Below are 12,724 nucleotides of genomic sequence, written 5' to 3' on the forward strand. Positions count from 1 at the left end.
TCTCTCTCTCTCTCTCTCTCCCTCCATCCCTCCCTCCCTCTCTCCCCTCTCTCTCCTCCTCCCTCTCTCCCTCTTGTTCCCTCCCTCTCTCTCCACCTTCTCTCTCCTCTCCTGTACAGCCACTCCTTTTCACCCTCCCTCCCCACTCTTATATCTCTCCACACCTCCTCGGCACCTCCTCCCTCTATCCTGCAATCCCTCCCTCCCTTCTTCCTTCCACTGTCCCTCCTCCCTGTCTTTGCTTGTCTCCTTTTTCATAAGCTTTGGAGCAGAAGTGGTTTGTCACCACTAAGCACCAATAGCTCAGTTTTCCCCTTAAACAGAATGAAGTACTGAAAATATTTCTTCTTTTGGGAGGATGTAAATGGATACTCAGGGAGAGCTCAGACTTCACTAGGGCTAAGCCTCTCTCCCTGCACCTTCCTTGCCCAGCAACAGCCAGGCTCTCGCTCTGTAGCTCCACCGGACATATGGCTCAAATCTGCCTTAGATGTCCCCTTCCTGTCCAATGAGAGTTAGATAGCTCTTGACTGTGGGCTGCAGAGTATCAGCACATTCATGTCTATACCATGGACAAGGTGAAATGGAACACTGTAAGTGAATGCCTTCTAATAGTAAATAGACTTTCCAATTTATTTTCCTGGGTGTGGCATGTGACTGGGCTCTCCAGAAAGCTCTCCACTGAGACTGAATGGAGAAGAGGGAAAATGGCTGTGGGCCCTCATTTTTTTTGCATTTGGAATATATATTTAATGGTCGATTTTGATAACTTTGTCGTGAACTCACTGTAAGAGCAGAATGCACACAGCATCGGGGTTCAGGAAAGGATTCATGTTGGTTGCCATTGACATTATGCACTGGAAGCACCCCAGCTGTAGCTGCAGAGGGTTTGAGTGTTTCCCAAATTTGCCTGCTGTGGGACAAGTTTCTTTTAAGAAGTTTGGACATTCATGGCATAGAATGAAAAATGATCTTCCATGCCTAGGGAGCTGTCATGGATGCTGCAGTCTGCATGTTCCCTAGCCAAATATTGCCACCCTAACATGAGGGGGGTTCAGGTATTCCCCTTTCCTGTGTGGGAGCAGAGCTGGGGGGCTGTGATGCTCAAAGAACAAGGCAAGTTGCCCCGCAGTGCTTTAGCCTTCCTGGCTCTGGGTTCCGACATCAGGAGAGGGAGGCATCTTTGGTTCTATTCTTTTCTCCCAAGTGATCTTCATGTTCTGAATGGATATTCCCAATGTTAGGGGGCCTTCCTTCGAGGCTCCATGGTACAAAATGAGCTCGCCTCAAGTGCCCTGCATTAGTCTCTCACTATCATCTGGGTCCCCACCCCAATTTTTTTAATGATTTCTCTTTGGTGGGATACTTTCCAGCTTAAACTTTATTTTTTTCATGAAAATAATCACCACCTAATGATGTTACTTAACAAGGAGATCAAAAGATTGGGTGGCAGCCTTTGCTGGCCTTGCACCCAGTTGCAGGAGCAGTACCACTTTATTCTGTACAGAGTTACTCTGTACAGTATCTTACAGGCCTCTGGGGAGAGCTCTGGGCTTAATGTCCTTCATATTCCTCATGGATGGAAAAATGCCTTGAAGATGTTTATTCATGTGTAGTTTTCCCTTATTCTTTTAATTGCTAAAATGAGCCTATTCACTGTCCTGAAGTGCTCCCCTGTGGGAGAATCTGCTGCTTGTGCCTCATCCTACCCAAAGCTTCAAGGGAAGGTGCTTGAATAGCATCAACAACCATGAATTGTATGACCACCCTTTCCTTCTAAAGTCAGATTCTATAACTACATTGCCTGATTTTAATTCAAGGGACTTGAATGAGGTTGAGTGTCCTTTTATTACGAGGAAGATGCATTTTTTCTCCTCCCCTGCCCCCTCACTCCCAATTGTTTGGTTCCAGGAGCAATGTACTTTCTGATAGAACTGATTCCAAATCGGTACCAAGTCGTAGCACCATTTAAACATATATTCTTGCATATGTTTTTAAGAAGAGCAAACAATGACTCCAGCTCATGTGATGAGCTGCATTTCAGTGTTTGGGGCCTAAAACAGAAAAAATTCCCTCAGCTCTGCCTGATCTTTGGGGGAACTACCACAAGACTGAAATCTTCAGATCAAATGATCATTTTCATCTCCCAGGTGACAAGATACATTTTGGGAGAGAAAATGATATTAGGGATCACAAGACTTTTCATTGCTCTTTAGTTAGAATCATAATGCCACAAGAAAATCCTTGTTAGAATAATATATGAGAAGCACTGACTTGAGCTCTCTTATTTGGAAGGGCTGTCATCTGGATTTAAGGCAGTGAAGACCCTTTCAGGAAATTCTCTTTTATCTTTTCAATATCTCGGACTTATTCTCCTGACCGCATCAACATAATGAGTTTACATTAAATGCAAAAGTGTCCTTTGCTAAAGCTAACCTAGCCCATTGCCCAAACTCCAAAGGATGCACTGAAGAGGTCTGACCCTCCTAATGGTAATGGACTTAATGAGGCAGCCGTACACTGGGAGTTATCTTTTGACATTTTCCCCTACAGGAAAAGTGGGATTTAGATCATTCTTTGTCCATCTGGAATGCATTTGAAATGGTGATCTGCATTTAAGAACCTGTTTCCATTAACTTGTTGGTAATAGAAATGGGCCAGCAGCTGTGTTGAGGATGCATGTTCCATTGAGCTCCAGGGAAAACTATCCCACTTACGTGTGTATTGGAAGGTTGGATTTTTGGTTGGTTTGTTTTCCTTTATACAACTCTGACTTCTATAAGTGATGCATGTGGAAGCACTTAAAGGTAAGTGCTGATATCAGAGGTCTGGCTGATTGTTCTGTATTTACCTTCCGGAGACTAAGAAAGCCAATGGAAACTTTGCTCCAATAAGAATTTGGGAAGCAACACTCCTGTTGGTTCATCCACTATTCCTAGGATTTGAAGGTGGGAGAACAAGGGAGCAATGGAGAATAGATATAGATAGATAGATAGATAGATAGATAGATAGATAGATAGATAGAGAGATAGAGAGAGAGACAGAGAGATACAAGTATATATTGTATCACATACAACACCTATATGTCATTTTTGTTTACAAATTACATCTATAGAGTATATAGCTCTCGATTTTTTCCCCTCCCTATAGTTCTACCATTCCAAGATGATGTGATTTCAATGTCTACTTTACGTGAAAGAATGGCCTCTCCAAAGATAGTATGATTGATTGGTTTGGTTCAATATGTGACTTTACTTGACTCTTTATCTTCATTGTGTGGACATCTAGGTCTTAAAGGACCGTCATTTTAGGCAAATGTAACTTGCCTTGCTGGGGTTGAATTATACATTTATGTAAAACTGATAAGTCTAAGGATAGTTGAAACATGATTAATCAAAAATGATGGCCACTGATTATATCTGGTTAAGATCAAACTATCATGGGGAATCAGTAGCCTGACTGCGAGAATCAAGATGGTAGCATTCCATGGAATAAAGCTCTCTCCTTCCACCTGGACCTCTGTCAGCTTGGAACAGATATGACCTTCCTCTTCTAGGTCCACAATAGTAAGAAGAATTCCCATTTATATAAGATTTTAAGGTCTGCAAAGCTCTGAACATATTATCTCATGTGATCCTCACAATACCTCCATGAGGTAGATACTATCATTATCCCCATTTACAGATGAGCAAACTGAGAGTTGCTTAATGAGCTAGCTCAAAATTGCAGAGTGAGTAATTGTGCAAGGTAGGATTTGAACTCAGGTCTTCCTTATTCTAAGCTCAGCTCTCTTTGGCTATGCACCACCTTCTTGGGAGATATTTTAGGGGATGTTTCAACCTCAAAGAGTTTTGCTTTCTCTCCTTGTGGTTTCAATGGTCTCAGAAGAGAGTTGGCCCTCCTTTTCCCAGATTCAGAGCTCGTGGCCAATTTCTGTGTCAAGGATGCATCCCTTTTTTCTAAGAAAATGCATGGGAACAAAGTGGCAGGTAGGCTACCAGTAAGAATTGTGCCCTTTAGGAGAAGCCAGTGCTTACTCATAGAAGTCATTTCTGGTTCTCCAGAGAGGAATGAAAGGAGAGAGAGCAGCAACAACCACCATCACCACAAAGGCAAAATGATGATTTTTCACAACGTCTTGAAAAGAGAAGTAGTCATTTTAAACTATTAATATCTTGAAGGAAGAGATCAAGAGCAACAGCTTCGATGACTAGGTTAAGCTTGTATACTATCCACATACATCACTTACATGTATATGCATGTTTCTTATTGTGATTGTGATAAAACACAAATCCACATTGATATAACTAAATATTTAGTGTTTTTTAAATATTATATTAAAAACCCTGTTCTTATGTCTTAGAATCTTTAGCCTCCATCAAAAAGGCATCTAGTGGGGCAGCAGATAGCATACTAGATCTGGAGTCAGGAAGACTTGAGTTCAAATCCAGTCCAACACTCAGTAGCTTTATGATCCTGGGCAAGTCCTGTAATCTCTGCCTTAGTTCCCTCACATGTAAAATAGGAATATGAATAGTCCTTGAACCCTAGGGTTGTGGTGAGGATCAGATGAGATAATATTTATAAAAAAGGGCTTGCCACATTGTAGATGTTATATAAATACTTGTTTCCTTCTCCCCTTCACCCTCAAATCATAGCCTTGGTGCTATGCTTTACCTAAGGATTCCCTTGATTTCTCCAGGTCTTTGTTGGTGCTCTCTGTCTCTTGAAATTTTTCACATAATTTATATTTGCTCATCTACCTGTGGATTGTATCCACCTAGTAGAATGGAAGCTCCTTGACAGCAGGGACAGCTCATTGTTCTCTTTACATCTCCATTGTCTAGTCCAATGCTGGAAAAGAGCAGATCCTTAATAAATGCTAATAAAACTGAAATGAACTGAATTGACTTGTGTCCCAACAATGCTCTGACACACATTTTGATCATCATCTTTACATTCATCCTTTTACCATATTTTTCTTGCACCCATTGAATAGGAATGCTCTAGCTTTCTTTTTGATAATAATTTTTCATGCTTAGTCAAGAAAATAAGATTCTTTTCATAAGCTAAATATTTGCTGTCTTCAATCAACAAACTGGACAAAGAAAACTCAGTCCTACGAAGGCAGAATAGGTATTGATGAAATGGTACAGGAGAAATCAAGGAGATTTCTGCTTCTGCTATGGCCAAGCTCTATGGAGGAGAGTCATGTGAATAGGTGGCTGGATATGGTGAATATTGAGCATTTCTGATCTTATTTTCCCAACAGCTTTTCACATTATATTAGACTGGGGAAATTAATCTAAGTCCCTTTTTTAATGTCTTCAGGATGTTATATTCCACAAAAACAATTGTAGTACCCAGATTCTTCCTTAGTTTATTACATTTTATTGTTTCATATTCTGTTCCCTCCATTTCAGAAATTTATGTATTTCCCACAAATATATTCTTTGATACCATTACTGCTCTTTCTAGACTACCAAAAGACAGACTCAGCAATGGAAAAGACACCTAATTATTTTGACTATTTCATGAGTTGATAGATATTTCATCGCTTCTTGGGTCATCAATGATATCCTTCTTTTGCACTGAAGGAATCATACAGATCAGCATTCACAGTCTACTGAATATTGTACCTATAGATTAAGCCTGGATTCAGCGGTAATTGATTTCCTTGCATTCAGAGGTATGCAAATTGCATATTCCATTAGACGAGTCCACAATAATCCAACATCCCAGATGAAGTTCTTCTCTTCACCTTTGACTTGGTCTGTTTAGGTCCAATTCTATTTCTGCTTAAAAGGGACAATGTTACTTATAACTTTACTCCTCCCCCTCTTGTAAAATCGATTCTCTTCACTACAGGCATATCAACAACTGGAAAGCATTGGGGTTATATGCAATGACTGGGATCCAGAAGTTATTTGACATGCTATTTTATTTCTTAGACAGCCCTGAAGAGGTGCTCAATGGAATAGGGGAGTGGAGTGGATGTCTACCCTTACCTGGGAGTTTACAAGGCCATTTACATTCATGGGAAATCAGTAGCAGGGATAGTTACTATTTTAGAGTGAGCAAAGGACCCCATAATGGGTGCTTCAAAGGAATTGTACAGAAAGAAGTAAACTCAATAAAGATGGACTCACCATGCTTTGGGTTTGTTTCACATGAAGTATTCAAAAGTAAGACCTACTAACCAAAGTCTTAAGGGAATTTCTTATGTATGTTGTGACTTTTTTCCTATGCAGTAATTGACAAAGGAGCATTTTAATAAGACATCTAAAATGGTCCCAGCCAGGGTTTAAGTATATTTTAACAAAGCTCCATTGAGTAGGAACCACTTTCCAGTAATAGTATATTGATAATTTTTGATAGCCTGCTATCTTTTGTGATTTGATAAAAACAACTAGAATAGAATTCTTTCTGGGGATGTCAACAGAATATGGCTATAATTTCTGCAGCGTTCCATTGTTCTATGGAAATTGCTCCATATGTCTTTTTTTAATTATTGGTAAATTTCTCTGCATCCTGAATGACTGGTCGGAGTGTACAGTTCTCCATGAAGGACTCAACCCCAAAAGAATCCCTTTGTCAAGATGTGTCATCATTTAGTCACTAGACCTGATCTCATGCCCATATGTATACCTTCCTTCCAGGCTTGACTTCCAAGCTCCTGCCATTGGGATGCATGATGGCTACAACTGTTTCTCTTCTTTGAGTTCTTCTGTCCCAACTTTTCTTGGAAAGAGAATGAAGATGTCTTCCCCTCCTGTGCCCATCTGTCTCCTAAATCAGTGCCTTTTCCTTAGTTTGGTATGGTTGGTGTGTGTGTGTGTGTGTGTGTGTGTGTGTGTGTGTGTGTATGCACGCACACGCGCGCGTGAGTTATGGATCCCTCTGGCAGTCTGGTGAACCCTATAGACACTTTCTTAGAATCATTGAAAAGCGTAAAATCAAAAGCAGAAGGAGTAGAAAGAAAACAAATAATGAGATGCACTTCAAAATTAAAACTACAGAATATGTATCTCTTCCATTAAGAACTAGCTTCTAGTCTCCTCACTTGTTACTAACTGGCCATGGGGCCAAGGGAGCTTCTTCAAACTCACTCTTCTTCTTAGTTTCCTTATCTGTAAAATGCAGAGGCTTGTCTAGGTGAGTCACTAAGGGCTCTCTCTGTAGCCAGCCAGCTAGCGCTCATTATAGTTATGCCTTGAGACTGAGAAACTACAGAACTGAGAAAATTGATTGACTTTGAGCATAATCTATGACCAGTTGTCTGATGACCAATTCCACCCACTTTCCAGTGTATCGTTTGATGAGTCATCCTGAGCTGGACTTGCGACTTCTCTCTTCCCTGCAGAGTTTTCTCCAGTACACGTCTACCAGGCTTCAGTAATTCAGGATATTATTGTTTTCACCATTTTGGATGTTTCATTTGACAATGATGAATGGAACCGAACTGGCAAGAATGACAATCACAAGGAGGGGCCTTTAGAGTAGAGATGCCAGACGCCACTCCCAAGTTCAGCTTGAACCCAAAAAAAAATTATTAGAAAATTTTGACAAAATAAAACTTAAGATACAACAAAACATAGATAATGTTGATGTGTAGCTTTCTACATTACTATGGAGTCCAAGGGCATCTTTATATATAGTTGAGTGGCCCCTATTTTATTTATGAGTTGATGCCCTTGGTATAGAAGACCTTGTCAGGAGCAACTAGGTGGCACAATGGATAGAATGCCAGACATGAAATCAGGAGGACTTGAGATCAAATTTAGTCTCAGATACTTTCTAGCTGTGTGACCCTGACCAAACCACTTGAGCCCTTTTGCCTGACCCTTGCCCTTCTGATTTAGTCATTTCTAAGTTGTTACTAAAAAAGAAACTAAGGTTTTTATTTAAAAAACAAAGTAGACAGCTCTAATCACCTTATTTTTCAGATAAGGACACTGAGGAAAAGGAATAGTAAATGTTTTTTTTTTCCCAAGGTCACACAATGAATACATGTCTAAGGTAGGATTTGCAGACACGTTTTCTTGATTTCAAGTCCAGTGCTCTATTGACTATTGTAAAAATAGACTTGAATCCAGGACTTCAATCCCCAGAAATCCTTGCTCCACTTCCCCAGAATGCCCTCTAATCTCACTGAATTCTCACCTGGGCCAAGAGCGAGATGGGGTATTTAAACCTGGTTGTGAATAGGCTCGGGCTCTTTTGGACTTCCATTTTGGAGCAGACGTGTCTCTTTCATGATGTGAGGTTATCCTGCCTAGGCCTCTCTGGCCTAGGCATGTGCTTTCTTATTCTCTATTTCTTTAATCCTTAAACTTTAATAAACCTCATAAAAATATAATACTCTTTGCAGAGAGAAACTAATTTCTACCTGCCTCCGTCTCCCCTAAATTTTAACTCTTTACACTATACCTTAATCTCTATAGGCTACAAAAATTCATGAAGTGATAAGCAACCTTGTCTAAGTTTTCTATGGTTAAACACACACACACAAATACACATATATGGATATATACTTATACACATATGTGTGTATATAAAATGCTTTAACCATACAGTGGCAGAAGCAAGATGGAACTTTCAGTTTCCCACAATGACAAATATTTATATTGTATTATTATAGACAGGATTTATTATTGTTTTTTTGGGAACATTGGTTAGTGTTCTCATCTCTCCTATATGATAGAAAGGGTTTGCTAGGCTTCATGTAGCATCCATGTTCCGTGTTTTACCCAATCTTATACATTTTGTTATATTCCACAGGAAAAGAAGTTGAGGAAGAAGTCATGTATAGAGAATAGAATTTATAATGAAGAGCTGGAGATGATTCTGTCTCTACTTTATCCTCAGTGTAGGTGCTATGATAACCTTTTCCCTAGTGCTATGAAACTGTCTAAGCAGAATTGTGTTCATAGTTTTTCCCCCTTTCTTCTCCTCCAAGAATAATAATCTTAAATGTAACATTTCTCCCATGTGGTTCAGAAATAAGTGACTTAAAATCACATTAACAGAGCTTACTAGTTGACAGGCATGATATTGAATGGATTTCTGTGTTGGGACAAAGTTTGACCCGATAATCGCAACAACTCATTGAAACTCAAACAATCTATCTTACTATGAAAGTAGTCATGACTACTTTCTAGATTTATTTGTGAATTTTCCATTTCATGGATTTGAGCACTCTTTCTACTAACATAGATGGCTGTCTTTCATCTTAGCTGACAACTAACTAACTATGTTGTGCTTTACCTAAAATCAAGAAAGATAGAAAGAAAGAAAGGAAGGAAGGAAGGAAGGAAGGAAGGAAGGAAGGAAGGAAGGAAGGAAGGAAGGAAGAAAGAAAGAAAGGAAGGAAGGAAGGAAGGAAGGAAGGAAGGAAGGAAGGAAGGAAGGAAGGAAGGAAGGAAGGAAGAAAGAAAGAAAGAAAGAAAGAAAGAAAGAAAGAAAGAAAGAAAGAAAGAAAGAAAGAAAGAAAGAAAGAAAGAAAGAAAGAAAGAAAGAAAGAAAGAAAGAAAGAAAGAAAGAAAGAAAGAAAGAAAGAAAGAAAGAAAGAAAGAAAGAAAGAAAGAAAGAAAGAAAGAAAGAAAGAAAGAAAGAAAGAAAGAAAGAAAGAAAGAAAGAAGGAAAGAAAGAAGGGAGGTAGGGAGAGAGGGAAGGAAGGAAGGAAGGAAGAACAGAAGGAAAGAAGGAAGGAAAGGAGAAATTAAAAAAAAAGAAAAAATGCACTGCCCTCAAAATGCATGCATTCCAATTTCTAGTTTGTTAGATCTTGCCAGAACCTGTGCTATCTTATTACAGGGGTCTGGAATTGAGGAACAAATCTGAACCCGATTTAGACACAGGAATTTGTCTTTTCCACATATAGGAGAAAATCAAAGATGTTGCCAAGTTTCTCCTAAGGATGTATCATATGCTCTTTTACATTGCCCTGTGGAATTTCATGGGGAAAGTAGGTCACTGACTATGGTGTTGTAGAAGATTTATCAGAGGCTTTTTGTAATTGGAATTCAAAGGTTGGGAGCTTCCAAGAGCTTTAAAACATACATCCTGAAGCTGCTGTGTTCAGGCAGATCCATTGATATGGGATTTTAAAAATAATATTGTTTATGTTGTTTTTTTAAGTGTTGATTGATGCCCATTAACAATATTGTCATGTTTTCAGAGTTGCAGAAGTTGGTAAATATGTAGAAACCATATTTTCATTATAGCTTTAGCTATTTTCCTTTGTCTTGTGACTTTGATTAAACTAAAGATCTGAATAAGAGACATAACATATTTCATTTTTAGATGGTCCAAGGGTATAAGAAATGCTGGTTAGGAAGCCAGAATGCCCATTGATTTCCAGCATATCAATTCCACAGAATCTAAATTTCATGTTTTCTCTTTGTTTTGTTTTTGTGTCCCCAGAAGGTACCAAAGTGACTGGCAAATAGTACTTTAAAAATATTTTGATGAATTTCTCATTTCTGTCACTACCACTGTTCTAGTCTACCACTTTTATAACCTTGGCATTTATCCTTTACTGCTCCAAAGCTAAAGTCACTTTTCTAGGGTGGAATGGTCAATGTGGATCAGACTTGAGTCTTGAAACCATGTTATGCCAGCTTGAAGATCATCATTACTCCAATATTTAAATATTAATTAATTTTGATATTTTGTATATTATCCCAATACACGACCAACCAAGCTAGGCCTGGATAGAAGCACTCATGTATAGAATGTGCTTATCCATGCCTAGTTTGATTGATGGTGTATTCCTCTCCACTGGTAGTCTTCTTTTTTCTAATTATTAAATTTTATTTAATTAATTAATTTAGAATATGTTTCCATGGTTACATGATTCATGTTCTTTCCCTCCCCTTTTCCCTCCCCACTCCCATAGCCAACATGTAATTCCACTGGGTTTTACATGTGTCATTGATCAAGACCTATTTCCATATTATTGATAATTGCACTAGGGTGATCGTTTAGGGTCTACATCCCCAATCATCTCCCCATCAACCCATATGATCAAGCAGTTGTTTTTCTTCTTTGTTTCTGGCAGTCTTATAATAGAGATTGATTGGGATATTATAAAGAGAGTAGATTCATCTTCCAGTATGGGCTAGTGTAGAGGATCTCAACTTCTTTTCAACATTGACATTCTATCATATCATACTGATTATAGATGATCTATCTATGAAGTCCTCAACCAGAAGACTTATACAATAACAGATTATTGAATCATAAATTTAGATATGGAAGAGGACTTATGAGTCATCAGATCTAAACTCATTTTACAGATGAATAAATTGAGGCAAAGGGAAATGTCAGTAACTGGCCCATGGTCATGCACCCTGCAGGTGTATACAGCAGCATTTGGAGTCAGGGCTTCCAGACCTTTAGCCCCATATTCCACATATTATCCCAACTGGCTTTCTCTAGTATCTAATGGAAGGCTCTTCTATGTGTGTTAAAGGTGGTTTATTGTGAGGGAATATGAGTGAAGTCATAAACCATCTACTTTCAGGAAATTCCAAACCTATAATTGAATTGGAGAACGAGCAGGTAAGTGTTGAGGGAGGATAAGAAAAGCCTTATGTCACTGCAGCATTTGGATCTGAGCAGATGGGCTGTCACATTTAGGACCAATTATGGTCTTTATGCTGCTTTCTAATGTATACATGAATAGGGAGTTTTGTGAGAAAGATGAATATGGGGATCATTGGGACAAAAATCTCCATCTTGTAAAAAAGGTATTGTAGTGTTGTAATGAGGCTGATTTGTCAAAGAAGTCTTCTAATCTCATTGAAGCCCCATTTGAGTCCACAAGAATAACTGGTATTTAGAGAAAGGATGCTGTTTGCAAAGCATTTTACATATATCACCTTGTTGATCCATATAACAGCCCTGGGAATTACAGTAGGTGGAATAATGGAAACCACACTTTATTTGGAGTCAGGAAGATGAGTATTCCAATTTTGCCTTTGAGATCAACTAATCCAATATCCATATTACAGATCAGGAAACTGAGTCTCAGGTTGGGTAATTGAGGTACCCAAGGTCACATAGACAGCTTGTATTGGAGGTAGGCTTGTTTAATGTACCATTGTTCTAAAAAGTAGAAGGTTTTTTTTAGACCATCCAGTCAAAGCAAGCTTTATTTCACATATGGAGCCACGGTACTTTAGTTGACTTATACAAAGTCAGAAAAATTACTAAGATTTAGTAGAGGGAGGATTTGAGCTCTAGTCTTCTACCTGGAACAGGTCCCTTTTCCCTTTATCATGTCATAACAAGAGTGACTCCCTTAATAAGACAAGAGTTCAGATAAAATGGCATAAGTAAAATCTTTGCAGATGCTAGAGACCTATATAAGGTTCTTTATTATTATATCCATTGTTCCCACAGATGAGGAAACTGAGGCTAGAAAGTCCAAATGACTTCTCCAAGACCACTTACCTAAGAGGTAAGGTTAAATCCCAGATGTCCCTGACTCCATGCCTGATGCTTTACAGATGATTCTCTCAGCTGAATCCCTCTAGAAACCAGAGGCTCCTCCCCAAGATATTTGAGTTTACTCCATAAAGGTTCTGAATTTATTAATCTGCATGTGGTGGTATTCAGTATATAATGGGATTTATGCTCTTATAGAGTGCAGGGTCCATTTTACCTCAGTTTCTATCTATCTCCTGGCTTCTAGCACAGTGCCTTGTACATGGTAGAC

General features: G+C 38.9%; 1 protein-coding gene and 1 non-coding gene across 2 annotated transcripts in view; both read left to right on the forward strand.

Annotated features, from left to right (window-relative positions):
* NEGR1 (neuronal growth regulator 1) overlaps positions 1–12,724 on the forward strand; it is a 960,162-nt gene that overhangs the window by 2,181 nt on the left and 945,257 nt on the right. The gene's annotated exons all lie outside the window — the stretch shown is intronic.
* Positions 10,702–10,762, forward strand: MIR7273 (microRNA mir-7273). Its single transcript, NR_127467.1, has one exon. It is a non-coding gene; the product is annotated as a microRNA mir-7273 (primary transcript).

Source organism: Monodelphis domestica, chromosome 2 (assembly GCF_027887165.1).
Source record: "Monodelphis domestica isolate mMonDom1 chromosome 2, mMonDom1.pri, whole genome shotgun sequence".
NCBI lineage: Eukaryota > Metazoa > Chordata > Mammalia > Didelphimorphia > Didelphidae > Monodelphis > Monodelphis domestica.